This window comes from Ovis aries, chromosome 13 (genome assembly GCF_016772045.2).
Source record: "Ovis aries strain OAR_USU_Benz2616 breed Rambouillet chromosome 13, ARS-UI_Ramb_v3.0, whole genome shotgun sequence".
NCBI classification, from domain to species: Eukaryota; Metazoa; Chordata; class Mammalia; order Artiodactyla; family Bovidae; genus Ovis; species Ovis aries.
The window spans coordinates 23810690-23833230 of NC_056066.1; the positions used below are offsets into that span (position 1 = coordinate 23810690).

Below are 22541 nucleotides of genomic sequence, written 5' to 3' on the forward strand. Positions count from 1 at the left end.
TTGGGAGCATGGAGTCTTAGCCACTCACTGCACTACCAGGGAACTCCCTAGACTATATATCTGTGGATGAAGAAGCTTGAGAAGGGAAGGCAGGCATAGCGTTCTAGCCTGCAAAGGGACTCGGTGGGATGAAGGCTGAAAAAAGACCAATGAGATTTGCTGTCTGAAAAGAAAACCTTCAGTGTTTTGGTTGTGGGAATATGTCCTCCTAACAGCAGAGGGAAAAGAAAGAGAAGTAGTAAGTGAAAAAAAAATTTGAACAACAAAAAAAAGGATTTTAAAAGGAAAAAGTCAAGAGAATGATATCTCTTTAAAGCTTTCCCTAAAATAGTCACCTGTTAATGGACTGAATGTTTGTGTCCCATTCAGATTCATATGCTGAAGCCTCAACTCCCAATGTGATGGTATTTGGAAATGGAGCTTTTAGGAGGTAATCAGGACCTTCATAACCTAATCTAAATAAGAAAAGAGAGAGAAACCTCTTTCTCTATGTGCATGTACCCCAAAAAGGCCTCCTGAGCACACAACAGGAAAGCTGCCAATCTGCACTCTGATCTTAGACTTCCAGCTTCCAGAACTCTGAGAAAATAAGATGTCTGTTGTTTCAGACACCCAGTCTATAGTATTTTGTCATAGCAGCCTAAATTAAGACAGCACCCATGCAAATGGGTGATTTGTTTATGCAGACATAAAGGTTTTTGAGTATCTTAAACTGGCATTTCTTGGTGTTTTTCCCCATCCTACTTCTGCTGGAACACTTGCAAACAAGCAGGGTATTCCAGTCTTGTCAGGCTTCTCCTGCCAAATATACTTAATTATGTAACTGGGTGAGGTGTGCATTGACTCTTACATAAGAACCGGTTTTTCTGTCATATATTGAGCTGGATTGGGCTGCTTCTCTTTTGCTTGTGTTCATGTGATACGTGGGGTGGTGAAGGTGATGTTAAAAGCATCAGTTTGAGTTTGAGAGCTGATGAGCTTAAATTCTTAACACTTAACCCTAAGGAAATCAACTCTATTACATTTGAGTCTTTGAAGTGCTTAGAGAAATTACAAAAGAAATTAAATATTAAGCTATTGATTCACGTGGGTCAGTCCATTCCATAAAACATAGTATAAAATGTCATTTCATTTCTGCTATGAAATTATTTTATCTTTTGATTTTGAAGTTGGAACAGAGATCACTTATAAATGACCGTAGATTTTTTTCTGCAGCCTGACTAAGTTGATTTATTACTGAGCTCCCAAATATTTAATAGGTAGAGCCAAGAGAATGAACAATATGTTAAACATGACACAAGGGTGGCTCAAATTATTTTTAGGACCTAGCAGAATATTAAAAATCCTAATTAGTGTCACAAGGAAAATGATATGACTGATATCACCCTATTTTTATGAACTGAAAAAAATTTTTTAAATGATGTGTGGATTTTTATTTTGTCTGAAGCATACCCAAGCTAAGTTTTCAAAACTGCTAGGAGTTCTTCGTGAGGGTAAATATGAAGATTGTGTGAAGCCATACTCTTATTCTTTAGCAGTAAGAGGATCCTGGAGTACACAGACCCTCAAACTTCCCCCAGAGTCAGCCCTGCATGTAAGTAAAATTTAAGAGCCATCCACACAAGATTATAGATTTTATATGTAGGCTTTTATAGGTCAGTTGTGGCACTAACCTCCTCCTAAGTCTCCTGAAAGACATCCCAAATGTTAGAACATCGCTTTGAGTTACACACCAAACAGGTAAATTAGTAGTGGTAATTTATATTACCATCACCATTCTGTGTCTCAGTTTGCTCATCTGTAAAATGGGGATAATAGTAGTACTCGCCTTACAGAGCTGTTATGAGGAGGAAATACGAATGTGTGTAAAGACCTTAGAATTATGACATATGAGCAAGAAGGGAAGATGGGATGTCATTTTCCTTCAAGTTGTCAGCGATGAGTGACCAATAAGGTTGAGGGGTTTCTAACTAGATAAGTTTGCCAGTGAACAGGGAGACTGAATAGCACTGGAGCAGAAGCAGCTGCCCAGGAGGCCACACCTGAGATTCACCCTCTTTGCTTAGGGATGGGTTGAAGGTGGGATCTTGTTGGGACAGTGTCTCCCAGTTGATGGCTAGAAGAAGCAGGGGCAGTTTGTCTGAATTCCCTTTATGGGAGCTACATTTTTGCTTTCTGACTGCAGTCATCTTGGGGCATACCCTTGAGAGTTTCCACTTTTAAAGACTCAGGGACCACCTACGAGTAGAAGAGGTGCTTCTTCTTTTCCATGCTCTCATATCCGTAATGGGGGGAAAGCACATTACTTGACTGTTTAAGCATGTATGGACAGATACTTTTCCTAACACTCCCCTCTGATCAAAGAATCACAAAGCCTCTTCTGGATGTATATTTAGAAATGCTGTCATGGTTGCTGTTTCCCATTTGGGCATCTGTCGTGTGGCTATTTCAGCATGCAGGTGAGACTCTTCCAATAGGCACATCGTACCATGTTGGGGAACAGTCGGTAATTGTCATCATCAGCCTTGCTACTTGTTTTATGATTTTACTATAACAGGGAAAGTTGCTTGGCCTTCCCAAGACTCCATTTCCTCCTTTTGTAAAATGAGGGTGCCAGGTGGACCTCGAACTCCTTTGAGGTATGATATCATATTTGAGAGATGTGATCCTAGTCACAAAGGGGACTAGCTCCAAGGCTGCTCATGTATTTCTTATGTACCAATCACAAAATCAATTAGACAGAAACCCCTCTACTCACAGCAATCTCAAAGAGACTGGATCTAGTGACTCAGAAGCCGCTATGACAGCTGAGTTCCCCTTGGTCTCCATTCCTCTAGTCTGACATTCCCCTGCCCCACCCTCACATTACTTGAAGCAGGCTTTGCTATTATTATTTCCTCAAGGCTTTCAATGTTCAAACCAGTCCATTAGAAAATTTCCTGGGCTCACAAAACTTCATGGGAGTGAAAGGTTTTAATTCCAGCCTATGCTGGATTAATCTGACCAGTGTGAGACTGTTTTCAAGAAGTACTGTGTAGGATCTTTCTGTTGTTGGCAATTGCTAATGGAACAATTGTCCCATAATACTTTGAATTGGATCATTTTCCAAACAAGATCATGATAACATTGTTCTAGGCAGTTAGCAACTGTAGAGAGAAGGCATGCAAAGAAAATTACTTAATATAGGAATACGAAATTGCTGTGAGATTGCAAAATTGGATTTTTTATGTGTTTTAGGGATCGCTAAATGACCAGCAAAAAAGGTTAATGCCAATTTCATCAGTGACTAGAAAAGTCTAGGGGAAAGTAGATACTTTGTCTGACACTGGTGGAATTTGCTCCCTGTGTATTGCTAGTACTTGGCTGTTTAAATGTAATGATAGTCTGTATATGGAGAACATGTACTTGTAAGATTCGGATCAAAGGTTTCATAAATTATTTTGCAAGCTTCTTGTGTGTAGGGATCATCTAATTCTAATACTTATACTTTGAATTACTCCAAGTATCTGACTTCATTTTATTTGTAATAAAGGTTTAACTGTTTCAAATGCTTTTTGAGATGAAGAGAGGAAATAACTATATACATAAATAAATTGCATAGTGTGTTCAATAAATATTTTAAGTGAAAATGTGGTTTGCCTGTTTGAGAGAGAAGCTTATAGGTACTTGAACAAATTGGTCTAAAGTGTTCTATTTCCATTTTATCATTCTGTTTTGGGGGCTGAGAGATTTAACTGCTATCAAAGTGCATAAAATAAACCATTTTCATAATGCCAGGAGAAATATCAACAACCTCAGATATGCAGATGATACCACTCTAATGGTAGAAAGTGAAGAGGAACTAAAAAGCCTCTTGATGGGGGTCAAAGAGGAAAGTGAAAAAGCTGGTTTAAAACTCAACATTCAAAAAACCAAGATCATGGCATCCAGTCCCATCACTTCATGGCAAATAGTCAGGGAAACAATGGACACAGTGACAGACTTTATTTTCTTGGGCTCCAAAACACTGCAGATGGTAACTGCAGCCATGAAATTAAAAGATGCACAAAGACAGACATATAGATCAATGGAACAAAATAGAAAGCCCAGAGATAAATCCACACACATATGGACACCTTATCTTTGACAAAGGAGACAAGAATATACAATGGAGTAAAGACAATCTCTTTAACAAGTGGTGCTGGGAAAACTGGTCAACCACTTGTAAAAGAATGAAACTAGATCACTTTCTAACACCGCACACAAAAATAAACTCAAAATGGATTAAAGATCTAAATGTAAGACCAGAAACTATAAAACTCCTAGAGGAGAACATAGGCAAAACACTCTCAGACATAAATCACAGCAGGATCCTCTATGATCCACCTCCCAGAATGCTGGAAATAAAAGCAAAAATAAACAAATGGGATCTAATTAAAATTAAAAGCTTCTGCACAACAAAGGAAAATATAAGCAAGGTGAAAAGACAGCCTTCTGAATGGGAGAAAATAATAGCAAATGAAGCAACTGACAAACAACTCATCTCAAAAATATACAAGCAACTTCTGCAGCTCAACTCCAGAAAAATAAACGACCCTATCAAAAAATGGGCCAAAGAACTAAATAGACATTTCTCCAAAGAAGACATACGGATGGCTAACAAACACATGAAAAGATGCTCAACATCACTCATTATTAGAGAAATGCAAATCAAAACCACAATGAGGTACCACTTCACACCAGTCAGAATGGCTGCGATCCAAAAATCTGCAAGCAATAAATGCTGGAGAGGGTGTGGAGAAAGGGAACCCTCCTACACTGTTGGTGGGAATGCAAACTAGTACAGCCACTATGGAGAACAGTGTGGAGATTCCTTAAAAATTGCAAATAGAACTACCTTATGACCCAGCAATCCCACTGCTGGGCATACACACCGAGGAAACCAGAATTGAAAGAGACACATGTACCCCAATGTTCATCGCAGCACTGTTTATAATAGCCAGGACATGGAAACAACCTAGATGTCCATCAGCAGATGAATGGATAAGAAAGCTGTGGTACATATACACAATGGAGTATTACTCAGCTGTTAAAAAGAATTCATTTGAATCAGTTCTGATGAGATGGATGAAACTGGAGCCGATTATACAGAGTGAAGTAAGCCAGAAAGAAAAACACCAATACAGTATACTAACACATATATATGGAATTTAGGAAGATGGCAGTGACGACCCTGTATGCAAGACAGGGAAAGAGACACAGATGTGTATAACGGACTTTTGGACTCAGAGGGAGAGGGAGAGGGTGGGATGATTTGGGAGAATGACATTCTAACATGTATACTATCATGTGAATTGAATCGCCAGTCTATGTCTGATGCAGGATGCAGCATGCTTGGGGCTGGTGCATGGGGATGACCCAGAAAGATGTTATGGGGAGGGAGGTGGGAGGGGGGTTCATGTTTGGGAATGCATGTAAGAATTAAAGATTTTAAAATTTAAAAAATAAAAAACTAAAAAAAATAAAAATAAAAATAAAAATTAAAAAAAATAAAAAATAAAAAGTAAAACCAAGAAGCAAAAAAAAAAAAAAATAAATAAATAAAATAAAATAAAAGATGCTTGCTCCTTGGAAGAAAAGCTATGACAAACCTAGGCAGCATATTAAGCAGAGACATTACTTTGCCGACATAGGTCCATATAGTCAAAGCTCTGGTTTTTCCAGTGGTCATGTGAAGATGTGACAGTTGGACTGTAAAGAAGGTTGAGCACTGAAGAAGTGATGCCTTTGAACTGTGGTGCTGGAGAAGACTCTAGAATCCCTTGGACTGCAAGGAGATCAAACCAGTCAATCCTGAAGGAAGTCAACCCTGAATATTCATTGGAAGGACTGATGCTGAAGCTGAAGCACCAGTATTTTGGCCACCTGACGGGAAGAGCCGACTTACTGGAAAAGACCCTGATGCTGGGAAAGATTGAGAGCAAGAGAAGAGGTGACAAAGGATGAAATGGTTGGATAGCATCACCGACTCAACGGACATGAGTTTGAGCAAACTCCAGGACATAGTGAAGGACAGGGAAGCCTGGCGTGCTGCAGTCCATGGGGTCTCAAAGAGTCGGAAATGACTTAGTGACTGAATGACAATGCAGTTAATATCCTTTCCCTGTCTTTCTTAGGCTCGAATGATGTCAGGGAACTTTACTAGGGATACTAACATCTAAAATATTCTGTAAAACATGTAAAATGTTGTAAAGCTGGTAAAGCTTCCTTTACCACTAACCCAGGCCATGGCAGGAGTGTCTTCTTGTCCTTTTCCCAGAGCTTCACAAGGCCCAGGAATACACGTCAGCCCACTTCTTAGCATGAAACAGAAATTGTTTCAGTTTCGTCTCAGAGTGCAGGAATTTGTGTCTATTTTGAGTTCTTTCTTCTTCTTTTGTTTTTAATGTGGACCATTTTTAAAGGCTGTATTGAATTTGTTACAATATTGCTTCTGTTTTATGTTTTGGATTTTTGGTGTAAGGTATGTGGGGTCTTAGCTCCCTGACCAGGGATCGAACTCCCATTTCCTTCATTGGAAGGCAAAGTCTTAACCACTGGACTGCCAGGGAAGTCCCTATTTTTAATTATTTCTCAAAATTATGATATGTTGTAGACCTATAAGAAGTGTAGTTGTTTAGTTGCTGAGTCATGTCTGACTCTTCTGCAACCCCATGGACTGTAGCCCAACAGGCTTCTCTGTTGATGGTATTTCCCAAGCAAGATGGGTTACCATCTCCTTCTTCAGGGGCTCTTCCCAACCTAGGGATTGAACCTGTGTCTCCTGCATCAGCAGGTAGATTCTTTACCACTGAGGCACCAGGGGAGCATAAGAAGCATAGATGATGGTATAATGCGCACTCCACAACCTGATCACCTGGCTTAAGAGCTCAAACACAACTGAAGTCCTCATGAAATCCTATCATCCTCCTGCACCCTCCCCAGTGTTTATCCTTTTATGATACAAATATAGTCTTAAAATTTTGGGGCATCTCTTTTTTCAAATATAATATTTTATTTGTTCCAGGTTTCTAATGGGTTCATGTAAAATATTTATTTATATGGCTGTGCCGTGTCTTAGTTGCCCCATGTGAACTCTTGATGCGGCATGTAGGATCTGGTTCCCTGACCAGGGATCAGACTGGGGCCCCTTGCATTGGGAATAAGGGGTCTTAGCCACTGGACCACCAGGGAAGTTCCCCCGGTGCCCCACCCCCCCCACCGCCAACATTTTTTAACCAACTCACACAATGGAATTGCTGATTGGTTGTTGAAAGAGATCTTGCCTACATTCCCTGTTACCTAGCGCCCAAAACAAAGATCTGACCAAATATTTGCCCAAAAGCATTACACCAGGGAACCTTGACCCCGTATTTGTTTCAACATGCCTCTTAAGAAAAATAGCATCAGAAATACCACTGATGGGGGCAGTAATGATATATCAACCTGCCAGCAGAAAGCAAGACAGCAGGTTTAGTTACGGTATAGTGATTGTAATTATAGAATTAGGATTTCGAAGAAAATAATCTTTTGTTGTTGTTGTTGTTTAGTCACTAAGTCATGTCCGACTCTTTGCAGCCCCATGGACTGTAGCCCTGGCTTCTCTGTCCATGGGATTTTCCAGGTGATAATACTGGAGTGGATTGCCATTTCCTTTTCCAAAGGTATGTCTTTAATTTTATTAGGCGAATAGACCAAATTACTTTTCCAGCTCTTTTCCCTTGAGCAGTTGTTTCAAACTCTTCTCAATGTCAATGAATTCTATATTAAACATTAAAAAAAAATTTCTCCGTCTCTTATGTAAGAATCTCTTCAGGAAAACATGTGAGGGAGTAGAATGGCAGGGTCGTAGGGTACACACATCTTTACCATGACCAGCTCTGGCCAAATGGTTCTCTAAACTCTGTGCCAATTGACAGTTTGCCTGAACGTCATTTCTGTTGCTCCACATTCTCACTCTTATCATCAGAATTTTTCATTTTTACCAATCTGATGAGTGTAAATAGTTCTTTTGGTTGTTGTTTTAATCAGCATTTCCCTGATTGCTACTGAAGTAGAGCATCTTTTATATGTTTATCACCCATTCTAGTTTCCTGTTCTGAGAATTATGTCAGTTTATCTTTTTGCTTTTTCTTTTTTTGGCAACATAGCTCACCTTGCAGGATCTCAGTTCCCTGACCAAGGATTGAACCCTGGGCATTCATGAAAGCCCAGAATCCTAACCACGAGGCCACCAGGGAATTCACCTTTTGCTCATTTTTTAAGGTTGTTTATCTTCTTAGTGATTATGAGAGTGATCTAATGGAGCTCTTTATAATATTTGGTCACTAATATTTTTTATCCCAGTCCATGGCTTTGTATTTTTAAATGTTATCCTTTAATTAGCAAATCATTTGTTAATTATTGTTTTTAAGATTCTATTTAATAACGTTTTACATACCCTGGGATCATAAAGTTAGTTCCAATTTTTTCCCCCAAAGTTTTGAAGTTCTTTTCTTCCATTTAGCTCTTTTTTTTTTCCATTTAGCTTTTAATTACTCTGCAGCTGAATTTTGTAAATTATGTGTGATACAGATCTAATTTTATTAGATTTTTCCATATAAATAAGCAATTATTCCAGCATAGATTACTTTTTATTTCTTCATTGTTTATTATCATTGTTTTTATTTGCATTTCCTTAGAAAGTCGTCCTAAGTATGGTCTTCTTAAATGGTTGTATTGCATTGATGTTAGAAGCTGGAGGACATATTTTATCTCCAGGGCTATGTCTTATTCACTAACATTACAAATAATTATTAGGTGATTTTTGTGTTTGGCACTCTGGTAAGAAATAGAATTTGCGTGGGTTTTTGAAGATAATATTTTTATACTCTCAGTAGTTAACAATGAAGCATTTTATCTTAAATGTGTAGATCAAAGATGTTTTCAAAAACCAGGCTTACATCTATCAATTTGAAACAGAAGCAAGAAATATCAGAAAGATTAGTCAACATAACTTACTGGATGAAATTTTCTATGCTGGGAATTTTTATTAATCCCTGTATGGGGTTGTTTAGATTCCTGAAATTAAGGGATCAGGTTATTATCAATATTTGGGAAAACTAAAGACATTTTAGACTTTCTTGGTGGCTCAGATAGTAAAGCATCTGCCTACAATGCAAGAGACCCAGGTTCAGTTCCTGGTTGGGAAGATCTCCTGGAGAAGGAAATGGCAACTCACTCCAGTATTCTTGCCTGGAAAATCCCATGGACGAAAGAACCTGGTAGGCTACAGTCCATGGGGTCACAAAGAGTCGGACACTACTGAGCAACTTCACTTTTCACTTTCAAAGACATATCTTTGAATATTATCTTTTCTGCATTTTTTTCCTGGAACTCATAACTATGTTGGACCTTCTAATTCTGTCTTCCATATTTTTAAATTTCTTTTTCATATTTTTCACATCTTTGATTCTCTGTCTTGCTTTCTGGCAAGTCTTTATTAAACTTATGTAATGTATGCTTAGTCACTTCAGTCACGTCGGACTCTTTGTGATTCCACAGACTGTAACCCACCAGACTCCTCTGTCCATGGCATTTCCCAGGCAAGAATACTGGAGTGGTTTTATATAATGTATATACGTCTTTATTATATGTATACTTGTTTCTTGTCTCTGACAATTTTATTATTTGAAGTTCTTCTACCATGTGTTGAGTAACTTGATTTTCAACATGATTTCCTTGTCTATTTATAAATTTTGGATTGTCAGTTCATCTTAAGTGGAACTTTCTGGTGGGAATCTTGTACAACCTCCAGAGTAGTTCTTACTTCCTCTGCTAAGGAGATTTCCAGGCTGGCAGGACTGTTTGTTATTGCTAGCTTTTAGGCTCAGATGTCTCCAGACAATGGGATAGGCTCATGATTATACATTTTTGAGACAGATAATTATTTTTTCCACCTGAAGTTTAGGCCAAAATAAACAGTCTTCATGTTTTTGGATGGCATTTTGTTGTTGTTACTTTTTACAGATTCTGGAATCTCTCTTAATTCAGAAGCCTCAGTTCAATCTCCCTTTCCTCAAAAAGGATCAAGGTCCTATCCATTACTTATGATTTAAGAACCTAAGCTTTTGGTTGCAAAAACCCTGAGGAGCTATCTAATATTACCAGCTTATTGTTATCTTTCAGTTGGAGTTTCTCAGTCATTTTTGTCTACTGTGTATTTTTCTGGCCTTATTCTCTGTAGTTTTATAGAAGGAGCATTTTTAGTTTTTCCCAATTCCCAAACTGCCAGAAAGGGAAGTCTGTTTGCTTAACTCTCAAAACAGGCTATTCAGCTGAATCTCAGGCAAGAAAGAAAATGATTTAAACAGTAATAGAGCCAATCACAGAGCATAGTATACATGTGTTTACTTTCGAGGTTAGTTTTGTGCGGTTGCCTGCATTAAATTGTAATTTCAGGAAAATAACTTCCTCTTGACTGAAAATGTTTTTATTCTTTCAACAAGTTGTCACTAAGTGTCTACTATCTGCTGGACAGCATGGCGTACACTTCCAATTTCAGGATGCTGGCTACTGGCCTGTTTCTCTCTCAGCCAAAAGATAAACAAACCCATGTTTGAATTGCAAAAATGACAATCAAGGCTCTGCAGATCTCCCTTGTGAAAATGGTGTCTTTAAAACAAAAAGGAAATTTGATTGGTGCTGGAATTTTGACAGAGTTGTCACAAACTGATGCCCATTTAAAGCTACCACCTTATTGTTCTTATTAACTGGATGTACAACTTAATGGAGCTGAAACAGCTCACATTCTAAGTCTGATTTCATCTCTTTTTTGCAAGTAATTATGACTCAAAGGGAGACTCAGTTGATATATCTACAGTTATACATATGTGCTACCTTAGAAACAGTATCCTATGATCAAGTTTCTAGAAAATGAACTTTTCCTGTTCTGCAAGGGTGGTTTACTTGGCCTGAGAATACATACAGATACCTATTTATGTCTATTAATTTGGCTGAGAGATAAAACAAGATGATAATAACCTTCATCCAGTACACCTTTCCTGAAAGATCACTACCTTGGATTTCAAAGCCAAGTGTTCATTTGAGAAAAATTAATTCAGCATCCAAAAAACTAAGATCATGGCATCCAGTCTCATCATCTCATGGCAACTAGAATAGGAAAAAGTGAAAACAGTGACAGATTTTATTTTTTTAGGAGACAGTGACTACAGCCATGAAATTAAAAGATACTTGCTCCTTGGAAGAAAAGCTGTGACCAAACTAGATAGCATGTTAAAAAGCAGAGACATCACTTCACCAACAAAGGTCCGTATAGTCAAAGCTATGGTTTTTCTAATACTAGTCATGTATGGATGTGAGAGTTGGACCATAGAGAAGATTGAGTGCTGAAAAATTGATGCTTTTGAACTGTGATGCTGGAGAAGGCTCTTGAGAGTCCCTTGGACAGCACGGAGATCAAACCAGTCAATCCTAAAGAAAATCAACCCTGAATATTCATTGGAAGGACTGATGCTGAAGCTGAAGCACCAATACTTTGGCCATCTGATGTGAAGAGCTGACCCATTGGAAAAGACCCTAATGCTGGGAAAGATTAAGGGCAGGAGAAAAGGGTGACAAAGGATGAGATGGTTGGATATCATCACTGACTCAGATAGTGAGGAGACACGAGTTCGAGCAAACTCCAGGAAATAGTAAAGGACAGGGAAGCCTGGTGTGCTGCAGTCCATGGGATCACAAAGAATCGGACATGACTGAGAGACTACAATCAGAACTGAAAAATAATTCAGATGTTAATAGAAAGTTTCTGTGTCCTTAAATGGTTGAGGAACCTCTAGGTATAAGGATCAAGAGGAAGTCTGTTTCAAAGTCACTTGGACCTTAAAGCAAGCCGAAGCACAAATTTCTATGTCTCTTCCCATGGCCCAAAACTATTGTGAAGTGACTCAGAAACCACAAAGGATACCCTTTTTAATATTCTTTTCTAAAAAATATTCTTTTCCATTATCATTTATCATAGGATATTGATACAGTTCCCCAGCTACAGGTTAGGACCTTGTTGTTTACATTAATTCTAAATGTATCCACCAACTGCAAACTCCCAATCCATCCCTCTCCCTCCCAACCTCCCCCTTGGCAACCCCAAGTCTCCATGTCTGTGAATCTGTTTCTGTTTTGTAGATACAGAAATTTGTAGGTTCATTTGACAGGACATCCTCTGGGTGAAGACAGAGGGGCAAATATCCATTACATTGTTGTGGCATCTCTGACATTTTTCTCACTAGTCCTTGAGATGTTCAGGGGGTCACAACAGCCAAATGTGATAGAAAAGTCTATGGGATTTATTTTGCATCTCCCATGATTGAGTTGCTTAGCAAGGCTGAGAAGCTACCACGATCTGAATTTGTGATCTCTTTGACTCCATAAACCATCAGTGAATGAGTGATTCATTTAAAAACATTTAATGAACGTCTACTAGGTGCTTGGGTTGAAGTGACAAAGGCAAATAAGAAACAGTTCTTACCTTAAAGGAGTTCACAGAGTGGTGGAGGAGGCAGGCGGCTCATAAACCATTTCAGTACAATCTGATGAGAGTCATGTGAATGGGAGAAGGGCACAGATTCAACAGTGGAAGCATGGGGGAGAGGGTTGGGAAGAAATTCCTGAAGGAAGCGACCTCTAACTTGAGTAAAAAGAGAGTTACATGTATGTTTGCCAACTGAAGTGTCCTCAAGTAGAAGAGAAAAGCAAAACTTAAGTATCCTTTGGTTAAGAACACAGCAGGTGTGGCTTTTTCTTGAGGTATGGCACCCCATTTGATTATCCTAGTTTTATTTAGATTATCTTGGTAACTGAACCTCTACTATTATGTGAAGTTATTTTCAGAAGCAAAAAGATATCTCCTTTTGGATAGCTTAGCTGTTTTATGTCATAATGGACTCCTAGACAGTGCATCCTCCATCACCCACTGCTGGACTAGGGTCAACTGATTTGCCAGGAGATGCCCGGTGAGGGTGACAATGAACATTTCCTTTTTTATTTTTTTTTAAATACTTATTTATTTGGTTGCACTGGGTCTTTGCAGCATACAGGGTCTCGTTCCCCAACCAGGGATCAAACCTGGGCCCCCTGCATTCAGAACATGGAGTCTTAGCCACTGGACCACCAGGGAAGTCCCAACAATGGACATTTCCTGTTCAATCTTTCTTCTCAGGCAGTGCATCAACTGGGAGAGAGAGTGGTTGCAGCCTGGGGTCACTATGAAACTAGATGCCTCTTATAAATACAGTCAGTACTGGGTGTTCATTGGTAGGACTGATGTTGAAGCTCCAATACTTTGGCCACCTGATGCGAAGAGCTGACTCATTTGAAAAGACCCTGATGCTGGGAAAGATTGAGGGCAGGAGGAGAAGGGAATGACAGAGGATGAGATGGTTGGATGGCATCACTGACTCAATGGACATGGGTTTGGGTGGACTCCGGGAGTTGGTGATGGACAGGGAGGCCTGGCGTGCTGCAGTTCATGGGGTCATGAAGAGTCAGACATGACTGAGCGACTGAACTGAACTGAGAGAAATGCAAACAATGAGCTGAAATGAAGAATGGTAGCTTTAGGATGGAGGCATGAAAAACAGATGGCAAATTCTGAGAATTTCCAGGGACAAAGGATTCACCATCTCCATTCTAGTAACTTGGTGATTTCCAAGAAGAAGTTTCCAAAATTTTGCATTTTATCATTGAAAGGAAACAATTTAATTCAATGTGAATTCATTGAGCGCTAGCTTTTGGACAGCTGTTGTAGTGAATGCTGGGTTTACAATGATGAAAAGGGTTTATTTCTGCCTCAAGTTGCTTACAATGTAGACAGACTCTTACACAGATAAACATAGTGGAATGATAGAATAGATTTAGCTAATTTGTAAAACGATTGTGTGTCCGTGATCTTATTACCACTGATGCCCTGACCAGGCATGATAAAGTACAGGGGAACAGTCAAGTCCCGATTTTCTATCCCAGATCTACCCAGCGCTACTTTTCATTCCATAATTTTGCTTGCATTTCACACACCAGATCCCACTCATAATTAACTATCAATGTACCACACCACTTTTGTGGAATTGCCCAGATGCACGCAAACTCACTCCTCTAATTTATAGAATTAGGCGCTGTCTCCAAAGTACCTTTGTCCCTGGACTGCCACCTCTGCTCTGTGTCTCCCTCATCCTATCCCAACATTAACCTTGGTCCCTATTTATCCTCCATCCTTAATCTTATCCTGATCCCTCCATTCAAAAATCATTTACTCAAGTTTTGCCATTTTTTAATCCACATGGATTTCAGCAAGATGTAATTAAAGTAAAAAGCTGAACAAGGACCATAGGAGTTACATTCTCAGTGGTTTAGCCCCATTGTGGAAATTGCAAAAAAGAGAGCCAGGATCTTAAAAGAACTGAAGGTGGCAGTAGAGGAATAAACATTCTGTCTGGTCTTGGGACTGAAAGAAGCCAAAAGGAATTGTAGCTTCACGCAATTTTCTCTCACCTTTGTATTATTTCTCTTCCTGCTTCTTCCATTTCCCTTCTTTTTATCCCTAATTCAGCCGTCTCTCTCTCCTTTCAAGTCTTTTCCTCCATGTCTTCCCATTTGTTTTCAAAGGCTCTGTGCAGCAAAGATAGCCACCTAGTTTTTCCTCCACCTCCCCATCAAGAAATATTAAATATTCTTTGCTTTTTCCACCCCTTTAAGCCTTATTAAATAAGTGGTCTCTACGAACATTATCTTTAATATAAAATGTACCAGAATAACACTGGGTGGGTAAAATTAGCAAAGAAGTGATTTTAGGCAATTGCCTGTAGGGTTTTCAGCTAGTAGCTAAACTACTTCAGTGACATTCCCCAGGAAGATCTACATCAGGGATCAACCAGCTAAATTCCCAAGGGTCAAATCTGGGCTGCTATTTGTTTTTGTAAATAAAGTTTTATTGGAACATTGTCATGCTTATTGGCTTACCTATAGTCTATGAGTGCTTTGCATGACAATGGTAGACTTAAGCATTCCTGACAGAAACTGGATAACCTGCAAAGCCTAAAAGAAATCCTTTCTGGCTAGATGTCTATATTAACCCCCTGAAGCTAAATCACTCTGCAATAGCATATGATTGAAAACCTCACTGGTTTCCAGCGAAGGGGTATTTCTCACCATATGATACAGTCTTTGAGGGTCAGTTTTGGTGTTTCATTTCAGGATACAGGCTGAAGGAACGGCCTCCACATGAAATAGTACTAAGAAAACTTTGATAATGATGCAGGCTTTTCCCCCACACTGCCACTTCCAGACATTGCAGGACTGAATGGAAGCAATACTCACTCTCTCATTTACTTCTTTTAGCATCTATTTAAAAATGCCCTTCTTACAGGTTGTAGTTACTGTGCAGGTTAGGTGTTGGTAGGTGTTTAAAGTACATTTTTGAGCTAGTGTGTGAGAAAACCACAGGCCTCTGGATTTGCTAGGATTGCTGGCTTCTGCTGAAGGCCATACCTTCTTTACTCCAGGATTCTATTGTATCTTATACACGTGCATGGTGATATGTCCCCTTAGACACCTTCAGGTTTGAACTTGCATCACACCAGCAAACATTTTCTAAGTAATCTACGTCCCCTGGAAACTCAGGGGCCAAGAATCCTCAAAAGACCTAATGGAAGAGATTTGATGAATTGGGTCCCTTCTTGGCTGTCCTTTGCTCAGGACTGTGATCCCCACATTGGACTCGGATGGCCAAGGCAAAATGTAAGTGGAAGGAACTCACCGGTTCCTTACTTCTAAGTCATGGTGAACCATAAGCCACTTAGTTCAACCCTGAAAATACTTAGTGAAGCTTCAACAGAAACTCTGAGGTAGTGCCTGGTTTTTCAAGAAACTGTCTCTTCTTGACAAGTTCTATTCTAGGTGCTAGGGACAGGTGAAGTGGCCACCATTACATGGAGCAGCTGGGACTCAACTGGTGGATGGACTCATTCATGGTCTCATCTTTTGCCTCTGGTTTGCTGAGAGCCCATCAGCAAGTTACTTCTCACCATGGACCTCTCCTCTCATCTGTAAAATAAAGGGATTGGCTGAAGAAGACCTAATGGTCTTTTCCAGCTTGGCCACTCCTGGAATGCTGTAGACTTTTTCTTTTTCCAGCACTGGTTGTTCTTCCAGCTCTAAGTGAGCCCAGCCCAGCTGCTCCCTTCTCTTGAGATAACATTTTCATTGTAATCTTCCCCAGTCTCCACCCTAGTCCTGTGGTTTTCTCTTTTATATCATTGTTTTCTTATTCTTATCTAATCTGGGTTGGTTTACAGACTTTCTGGAAAAATTGAAATTGACTCAGCATACATTATTTGAGGTATTAATCTGAACCACACACTGGCAATACAGACAGGAAAAGACGGCCCTGTCCTCTACTCCACACACAGCTGGGAAGAAATGCCAGAGAGCTCCTTTCCTGCAGGTTCCATCTTAGAGACCCTGCTGCTGCTGCTGCTGCTAAGTCACTTCAGTCGTGTCTGACTCTGTGTGACCCCATAGATGGAAGCCCACCAGGCTCCCCCATCCCTGGGATTCTCCAGGCAAGAACGCTGGAGTGGGTTGCCATTTCCATCTCCAATGCATGAAAGTAAAAAGTGAAAGTGAAGTCGCTCAGTCATATCCAACTCTTAGCGACCCCACGGACTGCAGCCTACCAGGCTTTTCTGTTCATGGGATTTTCCAGGCAAGAGTACTAGCAGCTATCAACATTCCCTCTCTTTGCCACCCTGAGGATTTTATTTACGCATTTCCAAAGGATATAAGGAAGTTACCAGTAGCTATCTGTGCCAATAGTGATGAACATTTTTCTCTGTTTCTTTGATGCAAAGATAATATATACTTTTTGTCCAGGATTAATGTGGTTGTGCTACTTACATTTTGAAGAATTGTTGTCTTACTGTGACAAAAAATTTTTAAACAATGGCAAAAATACTAAGTAAGAAGTAAGATGTTCAAAATTCTGAGGACTCAGAGTTGGAAGGGAGGAGTGCCCAGGGACCAGTGGACCAGCAGTGCTCTCTGAGATGAAGGGAGAAGTGAACTTGTGGGACTTAAAAGGCACCATAGCTCCCTCTAGGGGTGGTAGTTACTGAATTACTTCGCTGACCTGCTGCACTTCTGCTTTGAGAATAAACTCTTACTTTAGAACAAAGGGAGTCTATCTATTCTTCACTTTAGGAAGAAGCTAGGTGCCCACAGTGAGGTTTGTTTTGTGACCTGGTAATAGGTTCAGAATATCCAGTTTCACATACTTCACTGAAAGCACATAATTACTTCCAAGGGAAAAAATACCACTGATTTTTTTTGAATGGACCTCGGAGAAGGCAATGGCACCCCACTCCAGTACTCTTGCCTGGAAAATCCCATGGACGGAGGAACCTGGTGGGCTGCAGTCCATGGGGTTGCTAAGAGTTGGACACGACTGAGTGACTCACTTTCACTCACCTCCATGCATCTCCATTTTCTTAACTATTAAAAAATTAAGAATATTATATTTTATATACTTTATAATTGCAGTTTGGTTGGTTACTCTTTTTTTCTGGTAGTTTTATTGACTGATTATTTGTGATTGTTGACATTTATTATTAATAAATGACCATACAGAAAATTTATATTGACTTCATATAGGATATAGGAGAAGGCAATGGCACTCCACTCTAGTACTCTTGCCTGTAAAATCCCATGGACAGAGGAACCTGATAGGCTGCAGTTCATGGGATCGCCAAGAATCGGACACGACTGAGCGACTTCACTTTGACTTTTCACTTTAATGCATTGGAGAAGGAAATGGCAACCCACTCCAGTGTTCTTGCCTAGAGAATCCCAGGGATGGGGGAGCCTGGTGGGCTGCCATCTATGGGGTTGCACAGAGTCGGACACGACTGAAGCGACTTAGCAGCAGCAGCAGCAGCATATAGGATTTGAAAAACACTAGAAAATATGGTTGTTATTAAAGAATATTTAATTAGGAAAAAAATCCACTTTAGAAAATACATCTTTTCTGTGTAACTTATCCTATTTGTCTTTCACTACCAACTCTGAGCTCTTGTTTCCTCCCCTGAATTGCTGGCTCTTTGAAAGCAGAATATCATTTTGCTCCTTTTTGTGTTCTTCCCAATTCCACATGCCTTGCACAAAGAAGAGTAATAAATGCTTGGTTTACTGCCACAGATTTTTATTTATTTATTTATTTATTTATTTCCCTGTGGTGGATCTTGGTTGCAGAATGAGTGATCTTTAGTTATAGCATGCAGACTCTTAGTTGTGGTATGTGGGATTTAGTTTCCCAACCAGGGATCGAACCTGGGCCCCTTGCATTGGAAATGTGGAGTCTTAGCTATTGGATGTCCAGGGAATTCCCTGCCATAGATTTTTAAATTTTTTTTTATTTTTTAAAGTTAAATTGTTATAAGATGTTTTCTTTTTCTTTCCTTTTTTAAAAATTTGATTTATTTATTTTAATTGGAGGCTAACTACTTTATAATATTGTAGTGGTTTTTGCCATACATTGACATGAATCAGCCATGGGTGTACATGTGTTCCCCATCCTGAACCCCCCTCCCACCTCCTTCCCCATCTCATCCCTCTGGGTCATCCCGGTGCACCAGCCCTGAGCACCCTGTCTCATGCATCAAACCTGGACTGGCGATCTGTTTCACATATGATAATATGCATGTTTCAATGCTATTCTCTCAGATCATCCCACCGTCGCCTTCTCTCACAGAGTCCAATAGACTGTTCCATACATCTGTATCTCTTTTGCTGTCTCGCATATAGGGTTATCGTTACCACCTTTCTAAATTCTATATATATGCACTAGTATACTGTATTGGTGTTTTTCTTTCTGACTTACTTCAGAAGTAGGCTCCAGTTTCATCCACCTCATTAGAACTGATTCAAATGTTATCCTTTTTAATGGCTGAGTAATCGAGTCAGTGATGCCATCCAGCCATCTCATCCTCTGTCTTCCCCTTCTCCTCCTGCCCCCAATCCCTCCCAGCATCAGAGTCTTTTCCAATGAATCAACTCTTCTCATGAGGTGGCCAAAGTACTGGAGTTTCAGCTTTAACATCATTCCTTCCAAAGAAATCCCAGGGCTGATCTCCTTCAGAATGGATTGGTTGGATCTCCTTGCAGTCCAAGAGACTCTCAAGAGTCTTCTTCAACACCACAGTTCAAAAGCATCAATTCTTTGCTGCTCAGCCTTCTTCACAGTCCAACTCTCACGTCCATACATGACCACGGGAAAAACCATAGCCTTGACTAGACGGACCTTAGTCAGCAAAGTAATGACTGAACTGAACTGAATATTCCATTGTGTATATGTACCACAGCTTTCTTAGCCATTTGTCTGCCGATGGAGATCTAGGTTGCTTCCATGTCCTGGCTATTATAAACAGTGCTGCAGTAATCATTGGGGTACACATGTCTCTTTCAATTCTGGTTTCCTCGGTATGTATGCCCAGCAGTGGGATTGCTGGGTCATATGGCAGTTGTATTTCCAGTTTTTTAAGGAATCTCCATACTGTTCTCCATAGTGGCTGTACTAGTTTGCATTCCCACCATTAGTATAAGAGGGTTCCTTTTCTCCACACCCTCTCCAGCATTTATTGTTTGTAGATTTTTGCATAGCAGCCATTCTGACTGGCATGAGATGGTACCTCATTGTGGTTTTGATTTGTGTTTCTCTGATAATGAGTGATGTTGACCATCTTTTCATGTGTTTGTTAGCCATCTCAATGTCTACTTTGGAGAAATGTCTGTTTAGTTCTTTGGCCCTATTTTTGTTTGGGTAGTTTATTTTTCTGGAATTGAGCTACAGGAGTTGCTTGTATATTTTTTAGATGAATTTAATTCTTTGTCAGTTTCTTCATTTGATATTATTTTCTCCCATTCTGACGGCTGTCTTTTCACCTTGCTTATAGTTTCCTTTGTTGTGCAAAAGCTTTTAAGTTTAATTAGGTCCCATTTGTTTATTTTTGCTTTTATTTCCATTACTCTGGGAGGTGGGTCATAGAGGATCCTGCTGTGATTTATGTTGGAGAGTATTTTGCCTATGTTTTCCTCTGGGAGTTTTATAGTTTCTGGTCTTACATTTAGATCTTTAATCCATTTTCAGTATATTTTTGTGTATGATGTTAGAAAGTGTTCTAGTTTCATTCTTTTACAAGTGGTTGACCAGTTTTCCCAGCACCACTTGTTAAAGAGATCATCTTTTCTCCATTGTATATTCTTGCCTCCTTTGTCAAAGATAAGGTGTCCATAGGTACATGAATTTATCTCTGGGTTTTCTATTTTGTTCCATTGATCTATATTTCTGTCTTTGTGCGAGTACCATACTGTCTTGATAACTGTAGCTTTATAGTATAGCCTGAAGTCAGGCAGGTTGATTCCTCCAGTTCCATTCTTCTTTCTCAAGATTACTTTGGCTATTTGAGTTTTTTTTTGTATTTCCATACAGATTGTGAAATTATTTGTTCTAGTTCTGTGAAAAATACTGTTGGTAGCTTGATAGGGATTGCACTGAATCTATAGATTGCTTTGAGTAGTATATTCATTTTCACTATATTGATTCTTCCAATCCATGAACAGGGTATATTTTTCCATCTATTTGTGTCCTCTTTGATTTCTTTCATCAGTGTTTTAAAGTTTTCTATATATAAGTCTTCTGTTTCTTTAGGTAGATATATTCCCAAGTATTTTATTTTTTTGTTGCAATGGTGAATGGAATTGTTTCCTTAATTTCTCTTTCTGTTTTCTCATTGTGAGTGTACAGGAATGCAAGGGATTTCTGTGTGTTAATTTTATATCCTGCAACTTTACTATATTCATTGATTAGCTCTAGTAATTTCCTGGTGGAGTCTTTAGGGTTTTCTATGTAGAGGATCATGTCATCTGCAAACAGTGAGAGTTTTACTTCTGCTTTTCCAATCAGGATTCCTTTTATTTCTTTTTCTGCTCTGATTGCTGTGGCCAAAACTTCCAAAACTATGTTGAATAGTAGTGGTGAGAGTGGGCACCCTTGTCTTGTTCCTGACTTTAGGGGAAATGCTTTCAATTTTTCACCATTGAGGATAATGTTTGCTGTGGGTTTGTCATATATAGCTTTTATTATGTTGAGGTATGTTCCTTCTATTCCTGCTTTCTGGAGGGTTGTTTTTTTTTTTATTGTAAATGGATGTTGAATTTTGTCAAAGGCTTTCTCTGCATCTAATGAGATAATCATATGGCTTTTATTTTTCAGTTTGTTAATGTGGTGTATTACATTGATTGATTTGTGGTTATTGAAGAATCCTTGCATCCCTGGGATAAAGCCCACTTGGTCATGATGTATGATCTTTTTAATATGTTGTTGGATTCTGTTTGCTAGAATTTTGTTAAGAATTTTTGCATTTACATTCATCAGTGATATTGGCCTGTAGTTTTCTTTTTCTGTGGCATCTTTGTCTGGTTTTGGTATTAGGGTGATGGTGGCCTCATAGATGGAGTTTGGAAGTGTACCTTCCTCTGCAATTTTCTGGAAGAGTTTGGGTAGGATAGGTTAGCTCTTCTCTAAATTTTTGGTAGAATTCAGCTGTGAAGCCGTCTGGTCTTGGGCTTTTGTTTGCTGGAAGATTTCTGATTACAGTTTTGATTTCTGTGCTTGTGATGGGTCTGTTGAAATTTTCTGTTTCTTCCTGGTTCAGTTTTGGAAAGTTATACTTTTCTAAGAATTTGTCCATTTCTTCCAAGTTGTCCATTTTATTGGCATATAATTGCTGATAGTAGTCTCTTATGATCCTTTGTATTTCTGTGTTGTCTGTTGTGATCTCTCCGTTTTCATTTCTAATTTTGTTGATTTGATTCTTCTCCCTTTGTTTCTTGATGAGTCTGCTTGCCATGGATTTTAGAAAAGGCCCCATGATATAAGGAATTAAGCAAATCATTGAGCTGCCTGTCACTTGACAAGAGAGGTCAAGTGACTTTCCCATGGTCGTACAGCCAACAAGTAGTAGGGCCTGGATTCAAACTCAGACAGTTTGGTTCAAGTTTCCCCTACAGAGTCAGTATTTACCCCTCACTTGCCTCTCCCTACTCCCCGACTGACATTGTCTCCCTTTCCTGTGACAGCTCTGATTTTTCCTCTGATATCTATATCTCCTGAATGTAGCCCATTACTGAGAGGAGCCGATTTTATTGCTGGCTACTGACTGAAGGCACTTCACTTTGGCTGACACTAATTTGGGCTCCCATTCCCTGGCCAGAGTTACTGCATCTCAGGAGGGTAGTAAACCTGCAGGCTATGCTTGCTAAAGAATTTCTGGGAGCAAAGTGTCCTCTCTCTTCTGGAAAAACTGAGTAACCACCTTCCTTGTCAGTCCTTGGATATGAATGAAAGCATAGCTCAGGCAGTTTTGAACAGACAACCAAGAGAACCGAAAGTGAAGCTGACATTTCCAAGAGCAGACTGATGC

General features: G+C 39.4%; 1 long non-coding RNA gene across 3 annotated transcripts in view; it reads left to right on the forward strand.

Annotated features, from left to right (window-relative positions):
- LOC114117558 (uncharacterized) overlaps positions 1–22541 on the forward strand; it is a 138743-nt gene that overhangs the window by 26289 nt on the left and 89913 nt on the right. Inside the window, exons 1-2 of one of the 3 annotated variants that reach the window (XR_009596038.1) lie at positions 7427–7500; positions 7597–7682. The exons of 1 other annotated variant lie outside the window; for it this stretch is intronic. This is a non-coding gene — a long non-coding RNA (uncharacterized LOC114117558). Of the gene's footprint in view, positions 1–7426; positions 7501–7596; positions 7683–22541 lie in introns of those variants that run through there. One more of the 3 variants, XR_009596037.1, reaches the window with a different exon arrangement.